At 37.0% G+C, this 13147-nt stretch overlaps 1 protein-coding gene across 4 annotated transcripts in view; it reads right to left on the bottom strand.

Annotated features, from left to right (window-relative positions):
* MID1 (midline 1) overlaps nt 1–13147 on the bottom strand; it is a 264924-nt gene that overhangs the window by 206975 nt on the left and 44802 nt on the right. For 2 of the 4 annotated variants that reach the window (XM_087871437.1, XM_087871440.1), the window contains exon 2: nt 3760–3914. The exons of the other annotated variants lie outside the window; for them this stretch is intronic. The gene's annotated coding sequence lies outside the window, so the exon portion shown is untranslated. The remainder of the gene's footprint in view (nt 1–3759; nt 3915–13147) is intronic. 4 annotated transcript variants of the gene reach the window in all.

The raw sequence follows: 13147 nt of genomic DNA, 5'->3' as shown, positions 1-13147 counted from the left end.
GCCCAATCGGGCTTTTCAGCCCATGCATTAAAATACCAACTACTTACACACATGCGCAGCAGTCCTGCCATCTCCTCTGGTTGCTTGCCACGCAACCAAAACGAGTTGAGGAGGCGAGGCTGGAGGGGGGGAAGGGGGGGGAACATGCCCTTCTCTCCTTGTTCTTTGTGCCGGCTAAGCAGCTGGCCGCTGCTGCCCTGACGTGTCCCACCACCACCGCTGCCTCGTGGAGCAGGACTCTGCAAGGCTTGTTGTGCCGTTGCACGCATGAACTGCAGCACTGCCACAAGCTTCATCATACCGGCACAGCTGGTGTCCTGACACTTGTGGCTGAGCCAGTATGTCAAACCTCGCGGCAGTGCTGCCATTCATGCGTGCAAGGGCACAAGCCTTGCAGAGTCCTGCTACACGAGGCACGGGCACGGGTGCGATGAGTCTCACAAAGACTCATTTCTGACAGGTGGGGTGGAGGAGAAGCAAGACGTGTAGAGCGAGACATGGCTCCCCTTGCCATTCGAGAAGTTTGATCAAACTCAAGAGAAGTTTTCTTTTACAACGTATTTCCCTGGACAGAACGGCAAGGAACGCCATGGAGCTGGAAAGGTAAGACATGCATCTCACAGGCCAACATGTCCCACCCCACCCCAATGGCAACAGCAGCCTGGCTGCTTTCCTTCCCCACCGTCTCTTTATCGAGAGGGGCGGCAGGTGGGGCAGGGGAGAAGTGAGACATGGCTCTCCTTGCTGTCTCTCCTCCCCTCTGCTCACTGGGCATGGCAGGGCTCCTGCCCCTTGCTTAGCCACCGGCCCTCTTTAGGGATGCAATTTGGGGGTGGCAAGTGGGGCGGGCAAGAAGTGGAACACGCGTCTTATCTTTCCAGCTCCATCTCATTCCTCACCATTGTGTCCAGGGAAACACGTAAAAAAAATCTTCTCGTGAGTTCAATAAAGTTTTTTTTTACAACGTGTTTCCCTAGATACAACAACGAGGAACACCACAGAGCTTGAAAGGTAAGATGCATGTCCCGCTTCTCATCCGCCCCACTTGCCACCCCCAAATTGCATCCCTAAAGGGTGGCTAAGCAAGGAGCAGGAGCCCTGCCATGCCCGGTGAGGGGGGAGAGAAGAGACAGCAAGGGGAGCCACGTCTCGCTCCATGCGTCTCGCTTCTCCCCTGCCCCATCTGTCAGAAATGAGTCTTTGTGAGACTCATCACACCCATGCCTCGTGTAGCAGGACTCTGCAAGGTTTGTGCCCTTGCATGCATGAACGGCAGCACTGCCGCGAGGTTTGACATACGGCGCAGCCGCGAGCGGCAGGACACCAGCTGTGCCGGTATGATGACACTCATGGCAGTTTGTGCGTACAATGGCAGAACAAGCCTTGCAGAGTCCTGCTCCACAAGGCAGCAGCGGTGGCAGGACACGTCAGGGCAGTGGCAGCCAGCCGCTCAGCCAGCATGAAGAACAGGGAGGGGAGGCAGCAGTGACGACAGAACATCCAGTCCCACGCTCGCCACCTCCTCCATCCCCAAAATAATAAGGTCCCCCCCTCAATAAGGCCAAGCCCTTATTTCGGTGTTCAAAAGGAAATAAGACCCTGTCTTATTTTCAGGAAAACATGGCAATTAGTTACAATTAACAATTGTGATCATCTTTGCAGTAACCTACAGCAGCTTTTAAATAGCAGGTTTTCTTCTTATCAAGAGCTTGGGAAATTGTTTTTTAAATGGAAGGTAAAACATACAGTAAATGTTGAATCAAATGAAATAGTGTTAACTATGTGATTGCCCAATGTAAATATTAATTGGAAAAAGTGAAAAGTTTGTATGGAGCCAGCTGCTAGCTGAAATAATTTCAATCATGTTAAAATATTTAATCCAATTTCATTAGAAACATTGAATTCAGTGTTACCCATGTCTAAATACTGACTAATCATGATCCATAAGCAGAGTTCCCAGCCTTTTAAATTAGGCACAAACCGTGTGGTCACCTAGGTCTGTGTTTCTCAACTTTGTACTGTCTGGGGAATTTTGGGAGTTGGCTGGTTAAGGAATTCTGGGAATCGAAGCCCATCCATCTTAAACTTGCCAAGGTTGAGAAATACTGTCTTAGACAAGATTTTTTTGCATCATGAAATTCATTTCATTGGCAAAGCATCAGTGAAAAAGAATCATGTTTAAAAAAGGAAATTATAAATAAAAAAGGCTCATCAACATTTCAGTTTCTATTAGAAAAAAGGTACTTTGAAGCACATAAGAACAGAACTGTTTCCAATCCTTAAAACAGATGCATCTTTTCCTAGAATTGATTGGCTAGCCATTGAAACTAAGATGTAACAATCAAAGCATATGACATATCAATTACAAATATTTCTTGTTCACATTTGCAAAAGCTGAATTAATTCCATGGAGGATTGTGTGTTTGTATGTGTGTTTTCCGCTGTGAGACAAGCTAAGTAATGCTGTCTTTAAACCATAATTAAATGTTATTTTGGTTGAAATTGTTACAAAGTCTCAAAAAGTTCTTAGTGGTTTATTTATTAGTCATATAAATTGTGTGAAGAATGGTCTGCTTACATTAGCACACTGGTTATTTATATTATTTATTTAGCAAAACTTCACACATTTCTTTTTATTGAACCAAAATGTCTTCAACTTCTTTAAGTACTTCATAAAATCATCTCAAAGTTTATTCCTGGGAGAGATCTGAAAAAAATAGGATTCTCAAACATGTAGTTCTAAAAAGATTCTTTCACATGCACTGCATTTGAACAAAAAGAGCATTGAATACATTCATTAAAAAAGCAGTGACTCGGATTCCTCTCTGCCACTCATACATTAAACCTTTTTTTGTTTTAAAGGAGTAGGTTAAAACTTCCACTTTGCTTGAAACATGTTCTTACTATTTCAAACATATTGACAGAGGTCATTTTCCTTGAGTGATGAGGTCACTTTTGTGCCCCAAGAGACTGGGGAGAAAAATGAATGAGTCTGCACATTATCTTTCTATTTCCAGGTCATTGCCAACCCTGTTCTCATGCTGTCACTTGGGTTCTGAATCTTTGATAAATATTATTTCTCCTGGTGATTTTCTTATACTTCCTAGACATTTGAATACCATTGCAGAGTAGTCATTAAAAAACACAACATTAAGATTTTGAGCCTATAGGAAAATGTTTGGATATTTTGGTACCCAACTTTATCAAAATGCAATATACCATTAAGTATGTTTATTTTCATACAGTGTATCAATAATAATGTACGAACAATCATAATTAATTATATTTATATTCTGCTTTTTGTTCAGGAACTTTATAACATTCCCTCTGCAGAAATGTTTTCCTAACAATTCTGTTAAAGATAGTGGTCCAAAGTCTGCCAGGGAGCTATGGCTTCATTGAATTCAAACTTTGATCTTTAGTATAGGATTCTAACTATATCACACAGGCATACCCTAAAATAAAAAAAGGGGGGGATTTTTTTTCAGCTCAAGGCAATCTTAGCCGTGATTTGATCATAGCAACAATAATTCTATTTATATATACTATTTATCCTTATTACAGCATTAAAATACAATTTTAAAAAATAAACTAAAGGCTTTTAAAGTCCTTTCCACTGAAATAAAGTATTAACATATATACTAAATCCCTTTGGCTAAACTTTGTGAATGTCTGTGCATATGTGTATAGTTCAGTAATCATTAATATTGTCAAATAAAATGTACATTAAGTATGTTCAGTAAAACAGCAATCCCCAACCTTTTTGGCAACCAAGATGAGTTTCATGGAAGACAATTTTTCCAGAGATTGTGGGGGAGGCTTCGGTTTTGCTTGCTCATCCACCACTCATCTCCAACTATGTGGTCTGTTTCCTAATACGCCATTGACCAGTACAGATTCATGGCTGGGGACTCCTGCAAGAATATAAGTTTTTTTGAGAAGCTTATATTGAAGAGCTGCCTGAAGAAACTACCCAGAATTAGAAAGTAAATAGTGGGAAAATTATTTTTCAATTAAGGGAATTTTCTCCAAGCTGTGTTTAATTCTATTTCTTATATGAGTTAAGAAGTCATTGCTAAGCTTTATAATAGTTAACAGATTCATTTCAGATCTCCTTCAAGCATATGATTTTAATGTGACTGCCAAAACAAAAGTGATAGTATTATTACAAGAATAATTAGATTCAACTCTGGATAAAAATGTGGAAAGCTTATTCATACCATACCAAAGAATGTAATTCGGTCCATATAGGCAATATGTGTCAAATTTGCAGTTTTTCAGGTGGTTTGTAATGCAGGGACAGCTTTGGAGCTTAAACCAGTGTTGGGACCACCAAAAGTTCCAACCAGAATGGGAACATATATTCCAAAGACAAGATATCAAGTTCCAATCATAGTCAATAGTGACTTAATTTCTGATCAATATTGAATGCATCATTTATACATTTGCAATGCCGTGTATTCTATTAGAATCATGTTATTTTCACTAAGCAATATGTGGCCTTTTAGTATAGTCATCTATTGATTTACTTATTTATTTAATGTGGATTTGTTTTTGGAAAAAAGACATAAATTGTTAACTTTATTATTTTTTTCTTTACATTATGCCTTCTAACAATTGACATTTAGAACTGGATAACATGTACCTAAGGTCTTCTAGGGTAGAGCTCCCCAACCTTTCTGGGTTGGCAGCCTGGAGCAGGGGGGAGGGGGGAAAGAGGGGATGATTTTGTGGGAGGTGTTATGTGCACGCATTTGCACATGCAAGCACTCATTGATCCGCAAATGGGGCTGTGAGCACTCACACAAGTGGAACCACAAGAGCGACACTTGACTGAGTGAGGCCATGAGCACCCATGACACTTGCACGAGTGAGGCCAAGAGCGCCTGCAATGCTTGCATGAGTGGGGTTGCGAGTGCCTGTGACACACTCACAAGTGGAGCTGCGAATGCCCATGACAGTCATATGAGTGAAGCTGTGAGCACCTGCGATGCTTGTGTGAATGGGGTTATGCGTGCACACATCAGCTGAGCACTCACACGGCCCGGTTGCAAATAGGCCGCAGCCCAGTAGTGGGCCATAGCCCACAGGCTGGGGATCCCTGTTCTAGGATTCTAACAAATCTTGCTAAGGGAAGTGAATGTATCTGATTTGACTTGCAAATCTAACTTTTAAAAGCTAAGTGCTTTTGGAATTTGTTAATCCTTGGAGGGGAGGCCACTAAAAATCCCAACATTTTATGGGGGGGGGGAAAGGATGATGGATCACCAGGAATCCAAACACAGTTAAGTTAAAAAGAAAAGAAATAAAGAAAGGATATGCTAGAAGGTGGCAGTGGCAAACTATTTCCAAAATACCAGATGCAATTTTTCCCTTGACCATTAAGAGTTGAACTTGAGCAGAACCGTAACCAGTGTTTTCCAAGGTGATGGTTTGCTCTATATCGGATTGTGAAATATAAAGCCAATCCCCTATTTTAAAAAGCCCAAACAAAGAAAACTATTCATACATCCATTATGTTGGACTCATAAACCATTCTGCAATTTAAAATTAAAACACCTATATGCTCCATAGAGAATAACAATAGCAAAAATCTTATTGCCTTGCAACTTTTTAATACAAGATAATATTTCAACCTCCAAAGCTTGACATCTGACAGAACCAGTAGAACTTAATTAAGCTTGAAGTTCTCCCAATGTATTTATTAATCTTTCTATACGTTTATTCTTTAAATCAGTGAGGCAGATATTTGAAATACCAACATAAAATTGGTAAAATAGTACTACTAAGCAAAGCCAACAGATTGTGTGAAAAAAAAACACCTTAATATGTGTATAACTATTGTGCTTTTCCCCTTGAATAATGTGACTCCCTTCCTCAAGAATTATCCAGATATATTGCAATTTTATGATAAAGTCTGCATTTTTTTAGCTGCTAGAAAAGTTAAATAACAATAGTTTATTTAATAGTTTAATTTGAAAAATTGTTGTGGAATGTAGTCTGGATTTCCCAGAGGGAAGGTATGCATTCCAGAGGAATAAGAGACAGTGAAATTTAGATAGTTTGATTAGAAGGAAGAGGGTCAGGCCAGTTCTTTCTTTAAAGTTTCTCAGAATATACAGTATCTTCAATGGTATAAGGAACTTGCTTTAGTTTGCTTTGGCGAAGTTTATTTCTGTTGATAGGTGAGGAACAATAAAGGTAACTGCTTAGAAGTAACTCTATGTGGGTCTTACTTGGAACTTGACATAACTATTCTTAATAACTAAGGAATTAACTTGACAATGACCCTGGTATTTTGTGCTTTGATCTACTATGCATGTAAAAAATGATACTATCAATTTGTAGTAGTGCAATATGGAGTGCTATAGTTGGACCCATAAAGGTTTAATAGGCATCACATGACCATCCCTTAACTATGACCACCTGTTGTCATTTGAAAGATGAGAATCTAGGTTTTGTGATGTCCTACATCTAGGTTTTTAGACCAAAGATTCAACGCTAAAGTTAACCTAAAACTAGCCTATATCTTTTTTTTTTTAACTTAACAGGGCCCTCTAGTTGCTGCTAATTTAATTTCAAATAATGAAAAAAAAGAATGCTGGCTTGTGCTAATGAATATAGAAGTAACTAGCAATTGAGTTCAATTGTACATCAATTGATGTATAAAAAAGTGGTAGTGAAACTACATGGGTTGAGAGTATTGTACAATATGTCATACTAAGATGCTGGAAATTCAAACACAGCACAAATAATTTAAGTGTCACATGACTATACTGAGAAAATAAATGAAGCTTAAAACAAACCTCCATTTAGCTCTCTTCTATCAATTCTAATCTATTCAGTTCTGATGATTTCATTTTATATAATACTTCAATAGACTGAATAATTTATTTTAATCTATGTTGATAAATATTCAAGCACTGATCAAAACTATAACATATATCCAGGGTTCCCAAACTATGGTACTCCAAGGCACCATAGTGTTCCTATAGGGAGCATAGGGCATTTTAAGTTTTTGCAATATCCTTTGCAAACCTTGGTTTTATGACATCTATTTTGCAAAATCATCTTTGTGAAACTGTGGTTTTGTTTTTGCAGCCTTTTGGCTCTGGGAGCCATGAAAAAATGACTGACACATTAAGGGTATGTGAAATGAGAAAGTTTGGGAATCTCTGGCATATCTTGTAAACTATTTGAAAACAAAGCAAATATGTAACATAACCAAAAAAAAAAAAAAAGGGATGAAGTCAGGGATCCTATTTATAGTTGCCTAATATAACTATTTTTATAATCCCTTGATAAGAGGCGTCAGCATTAATCAATTTCATTTTGCCCTTTTTAAATTCATATTTTAATGCAGACTGGGTTTTGGTAAAACAGGCTAGTCCAAATATGAAACACACTAGAAATATTAAAGACTGACCCTTCCTGGGAACCAGTCCTGCTTATTTTACATTCTCATTTGCTCCCCAAGATTGATTACTTTCAACTTGGCCAATATCCTAAACTGATTTTATGCCCTGGATGAAACTCTTCTTTTAAATAAGAGGAAAGAACGTGGACGGAAATAAGATTCAAGATGTATTTGTTTTAAGGTGGCCTCATGAGGATTTCCTTTTCATAATCAACTCATGTTTATTTGAATTTTAAAAGTTCTGCATATTTCTCAGATTCCTCAAGTTTCTTACTCCTCTAAACTTTAAATACAGAATAGTTGCCAATTCATTTTTAATTCATTTGTCAGTTCTTGACTATGTTCAGAATTCAATGCAAATTCATGGGTCAACATCTAACAAAGAGGTAATTCTGGTTATTTATGTATGTGTACCACCATACATCCTTCACCATTACTTCAGACACAATAAGGAAATTTATTTATTTTTCTTTGGTACCTTGGAATATTTTCTTGGTGTTGGAAGATTCCCGTGGTAAGCAAAAAGGTCTATTTTAGACTTCAAATACCATAATGGTTATTCTTGCTCTCCAGATTTACTTCCATCACAATAACAATAATTCAGCTCTTTTTGCTAAGTATCTTATACCAATATTTTAATATGCTTCTCCCTCATGTTTAATTGCAGCCGCTGGATTAATCATCAGATTCAACCTGACGTTTTCAGATGCCTTTAAATCTCAGCCATTGCAAGCATTAAGTCTGTAATTCACAGACAATCCTGGAAACTGCAACTTAACACTTCCAGACAGTGACAGGTTGGATAAAGTATGTTTTAAAACAGAGAAAAATGTTATTGCCAAACCCTTTTTTTGATACCCTCTCTTTTTTTCCTTGTAAACTACTTTAAATAAATTTCAAACACTTGAAAATATCAACCATTACTTTCAAAATGATTACATTTGAAATGAAAATGTTTCCTACTATGACTTTCCAGTTTTTTAATATCTGTATTTAACCTACCGATATTAACTGTGACCATTATGTGCTTTGTATAATAGGTACCTTTCAAACATGTTCGATTTCAACCTCCCTCTCTGCCTCTGAACACTGGTTGGGAAAAGCTGTTAAAATCTGTGAAGAGTTCTATGTGCCATGATAATGTGAATTTAAATTACATTAAAATGAATGGTTTGTGATGTGCTTCATTAGAGTATCAGTAGCAGAACATTTACCGGTAGTTTTTTTCCTGGACCTCCATAATTTTTTGGTTATAATTTACAGTCAAGGGAAGCTAAGAGAAAAACGTTTGCAAATCATATAAAGTACTGGTATATCAGTAATTAAATGAAGCACATGGCTACTTTTCATGTTCTTTGAAAAGGCTATTGTGAATGACAGGCAGAAGATTATATGCTATATAAGCAGCTCTGTGAAAAAAAATCTGGATAAACTATAATTCTGATCAACCTTTTATGGGATTAAGAAAAAAATGCATAAGCTTTAAAATTACAGCAAATCCATGGCCTTATATGAAAAAATTAATATCACTGAAGTTTATATATCATATTTTGAGTCTCAAAGCCCTTTGGAAAAATGGTATATTTTTATTAAGATTCTGCCATTATGTACATTTACAGTATTTTGTTAAGAGATTAGTTTTCTAGACATATCTAAATCTTCCACCTCATTTTTAAAGTTTGGGCATGAATCTGCAAAAAGTTAAAGTAGAAAAACAAGATAGTTTCAGGGTGACTACAGCTATAAATTGACACAGCAAACGTTGCTTGAATAGGGTTTATTCAACAAACCATATTAGATTATGTTCATACTAGTTGCTGAGGTATAAATCATGATTGATACATAAAGCTTGGGTTTATGCAACACATTACAATTTTTACTTTACTTTATTGTCATTGCACATGGTACAACAAAATGAAATGCCATCTTCAGTGTACATTATAACTATAAAAATAAAAACACAAACATAAATTCTTTACATTCTATATAATTGAAATTGGAAACCCGATATTGCACTATACTGTAGAATTTATCCTAGTTCTTAATATGTGAACTTAATCTTGAACCTACAGGCACTGCAGAAGCACATGTTTTTCTGTCTTTGTGTCCAGAGTCACAGGGCATTATCTTTCCAGGTAAGGAATCTTCCTGTACAGGTAGTCTTTGACTTACGACCACAGTTGAGTCCTAAATTTCGGTTGCTAAGATAGACATTTGTTAAGTGAATTTCGTCCTCTTTTACGACCTTTTTTGCCATAATTGTTAAGTGAATCACTGCAGTTGTTAACTTAGTAACATGATTATTAAGTGAATCTGGCTTCTCCATTGATTTTGCTTGTCAAAAGGTCACAAAAGGTAACCACATGACCCCAGGACATTGTAACCATCATAAATATTACTCAGTTGCCAAGTGTCTGAATTTTGATGGGGATGCTACAGTGGTCGTAAGTGTGAAAAAGTCACTTTTTTCAGTGCCGTTGTAACTTTGAACAGTCACTAAACGAACTGTTGTAAGTCGAGGACTATCTGTATTTGACCTTCAAGGACAGCTGAAGGAGAACGTGACATTGTGCGTGCCTTAACATTTATGCATCTGCATTGTCATTAACATCAATTTTTAACTGATGTTTAATTGATCTTTTTTCTTTGCTTTTTTGAATTTTATATTTTTTTGAAATTTAATAATCCTTTGGAAAAAAATCAATTTGTAGCTGACAAATACTAGCTGACAACAGAGGGCAGTCTCTTACTGGGTTCCAAAACTAAGCAGCCAGCATTTTAACTGCATTTACTAACTATATAGTAAATTGTTAGGAAGTGATCACATGCTCATTTCCAAAGAAATTGTCTTATATTATCATTTTTTTGAAGCTCAAAAGAAAGGCGAAAGTGAGAGGCTAAACCTATCAATTCTATGGGAGGAAAAAGAGAATGTAATGACTCAACTGAAGCATTTCTGCTTGCTCGGTTATTATGGCTGAAGTAGCATTCCAGAATGCTGTAATCTATAACCACTGAGAACCAACTCAGCTGATTACTTATTAACTAGTTCATAGTTAAAGCTAAATACAGTTTAGGCTGGAATAAAACAGGAAACCACAAGTTAATCTAAAACAGAGCTTAGAGTTCTGATTCTTTCCTTCCATGATTGTAGATTTTTTTAGGCAAACTGAGCCCATGCATATGAAACAAAGAAGCAGGATGTGTAGTTGAATTTCACTGGAACTTTGTAGTAAGTGGTTGACATTCTTTCCAGCCTTCAATTTCTTTGAAGTTTATATATATTCTGTGTCCTAAATTTCTCTGCATCAAAGCTACTGGTCTGCCTAGAATATGGGAACATGCTATAAAATGAATATGTACAAATAGAATATATACACTTTGGAAACAATTTAGAAGAAATGTTTGGCTGTGATACAAGAAAAACATCAGCTCTCACTATCCTTTATTTAAGTGGTTGCTTAAATAGATCACATTAACTTTAATTAATCAACTTCTTAAAGCAATGCCATATTTTTTAAAGATTTGCATGAAAGCTTTACAATAGAGCAGCTGTTTTAATTAGCAGAAAATTTATCTTCTCAGCAAAAAGTCCGTCTTTACATGAGTTCTGAAGCACATTTTCTAAATTACTTGCAAAATATGCACAGCCTTGCAGTTGGGCTTCAGTCAGAGTTAATTTTTTATTAAATTCAGGGGGTATTTTTTACTAGTTTATAAATAGAGTACTATGTGAAATGTTATTTCTAAGTTACAATGTAACTCATGGATTGTAAAGCTATAGGTATAGTTTAATTCCTGTTTTCCTCTTGGTTTATCGATTCCATGCACAAAGCTACCTTTATTTAGGATTGGCCACAAAGTTACTTTTCATTACTGCACTGACTGTAAATGGTTGCTGTACAAGGCAGTCACTAAATGAGGACTATCTGTATATACATGTAGGAGCTATTTTGGACAATTTCAACTACTACTTAATATTGTACTCAATGGAAACACTGGGGCCATTTCCACAAAATTAGTTTCTATGTTCACCTAACCAGATTTAGAATGCCACTAGAGCAGTGTTTCTTAACCTTAGCAACTTGAAGTTGTATGGACTTCAACTCCCAGAATTCCCCAGGTTGAAGTCCACACATCTTCAATTTGTTTAGGTCAGAGTTCTCTTAACATTTCTGGTTTTGCAGATTGGCGCAGGGAGAGAGGGGATGGTTCGTGCAAATAAAGGGCAAGTGAATGCACATGATACAGCTCCATTTGTGCGAGTGGCATGTATGCATGCCACTCACGCAAATGGAGCGTATGAGCATGTGCTTACCCGCTGCTCACACAAGTGAGGATGTGTGTACATATGCGCTCGATGGCCATTTCCACAGCCCAGTTGCAAACCCCTCACAGCCCACCCCAATTTAGGGTAAGAAACACTGTGTTAGAATAATAATCAGTACTTATTTCCAACAGGGATCACCCTGTTGCTGAACACAAATCCTGTAATAAGGTATTTTTGTACACCTATAATACTACTAAAGCTATTGAAGATTTGTTCAAATTCTGTATTTTCATATACACTGAACAGCCTAAATTTTGTTGCTTGATTCTGTAACATTTTTTTGATTCATTCCCCAAGAACGCTAATGAAAAAATTAGAGAAACCAGTACGGCACTATAGCAAAACCAAGGCATTGTTGCTTTTATTACAATACCTTTGACCTCTCAGCCTGAGAACAAATTGCAAATGAGTTCTCTTGCAAATAATGTGTAATATCTACAGTTCTTTAACGTTTTTCAACATCGTTAATTTTAAGATATCTATAGACACAGGGACTTTCAATTCCTCAGGAAGAATTTAACATAAATAGTAAAAATAGGCTAAGTTATCAGCCATCACTAAAATCTCAGTTTATGAATGGGATATTAATATTTCTTCAGTGAACCAGATTAAAACCATAACTTGGATTTTGGGAATTTAGGCCATTAGAGAATGAAGAACCAGAAAAAATCTATTATCTAATTAATCAAGTTTTCACAAATTTAATTAAGAAAAAAAAAGTTTATAGCACAGTTCTGCTTTCTATGGTATATATATTTTAGAACTGGCTGGAAAAAGAAAACATATTTGTGGAGACCAGCTAGTAACTCAATTATCAGAAAACCAAATTCATGGCATTTGCCAGAAGGCCCAAGAGCCATTCCTGGAGCATAGATGGTCATAACATTGAGCAGGTCTCCTATTTCAAATACCTGAGAGTAGTCCTTCATTCTGCCAATAGTAGAAAACTCCATGGGAACTATGTTGCTGAAAATGCACCATCATCAAATTCCTTAAAACAAGAGATGCCCGCCATATACCTGCAGCACTCTATTCAAAGCGACACCAATAGTGTAACTTCTTTATGTTGCCCAGGTAGGTCCCTACTCCAACTTCGCATTATTGGAACCCAAATTTCTAAAATTTTGGCCCTTCCAGTCCTAAAATTTGCTTTTAATGCCACTCTGAGACTGGAGACAGGCTTCATGAAAGTGGAGACTACAGTGTGGGTGACAATAGTTAACCAGTGGCTCAAACTATGCTTTTTTCCCCTTGGCCTTGCTTTATTAACAATGAGGGATGATTTTCAGTCCACATGGAAAAAGGCAGTGACAGTCTCATTCTTGGGCTTCTTTCTAAGTCTTTTACTCAGTATGGTATATGATCAGACCAAAGCATTCATTTACATACATGTACAATCA

This window comes from Pantherophis guttatus, chromosome 5 (assembly GCF_059756535.1).
Source record: "Pantherophis guttatus breed Tessera chromosome 5, ASM5975653v1, whole genome shotgun sequence".
NCBI lineage: Eukaryota > Metazoa > Chordata > Lepidosauria > Squamata > Colubridae > Pantherophis > Pantherophis guttatus.
The sequence above is the reverse complement of the archived record's forward strand: the minus strand, read 5'-3'. Positions and strand labels throughout refer to the sequence as shown.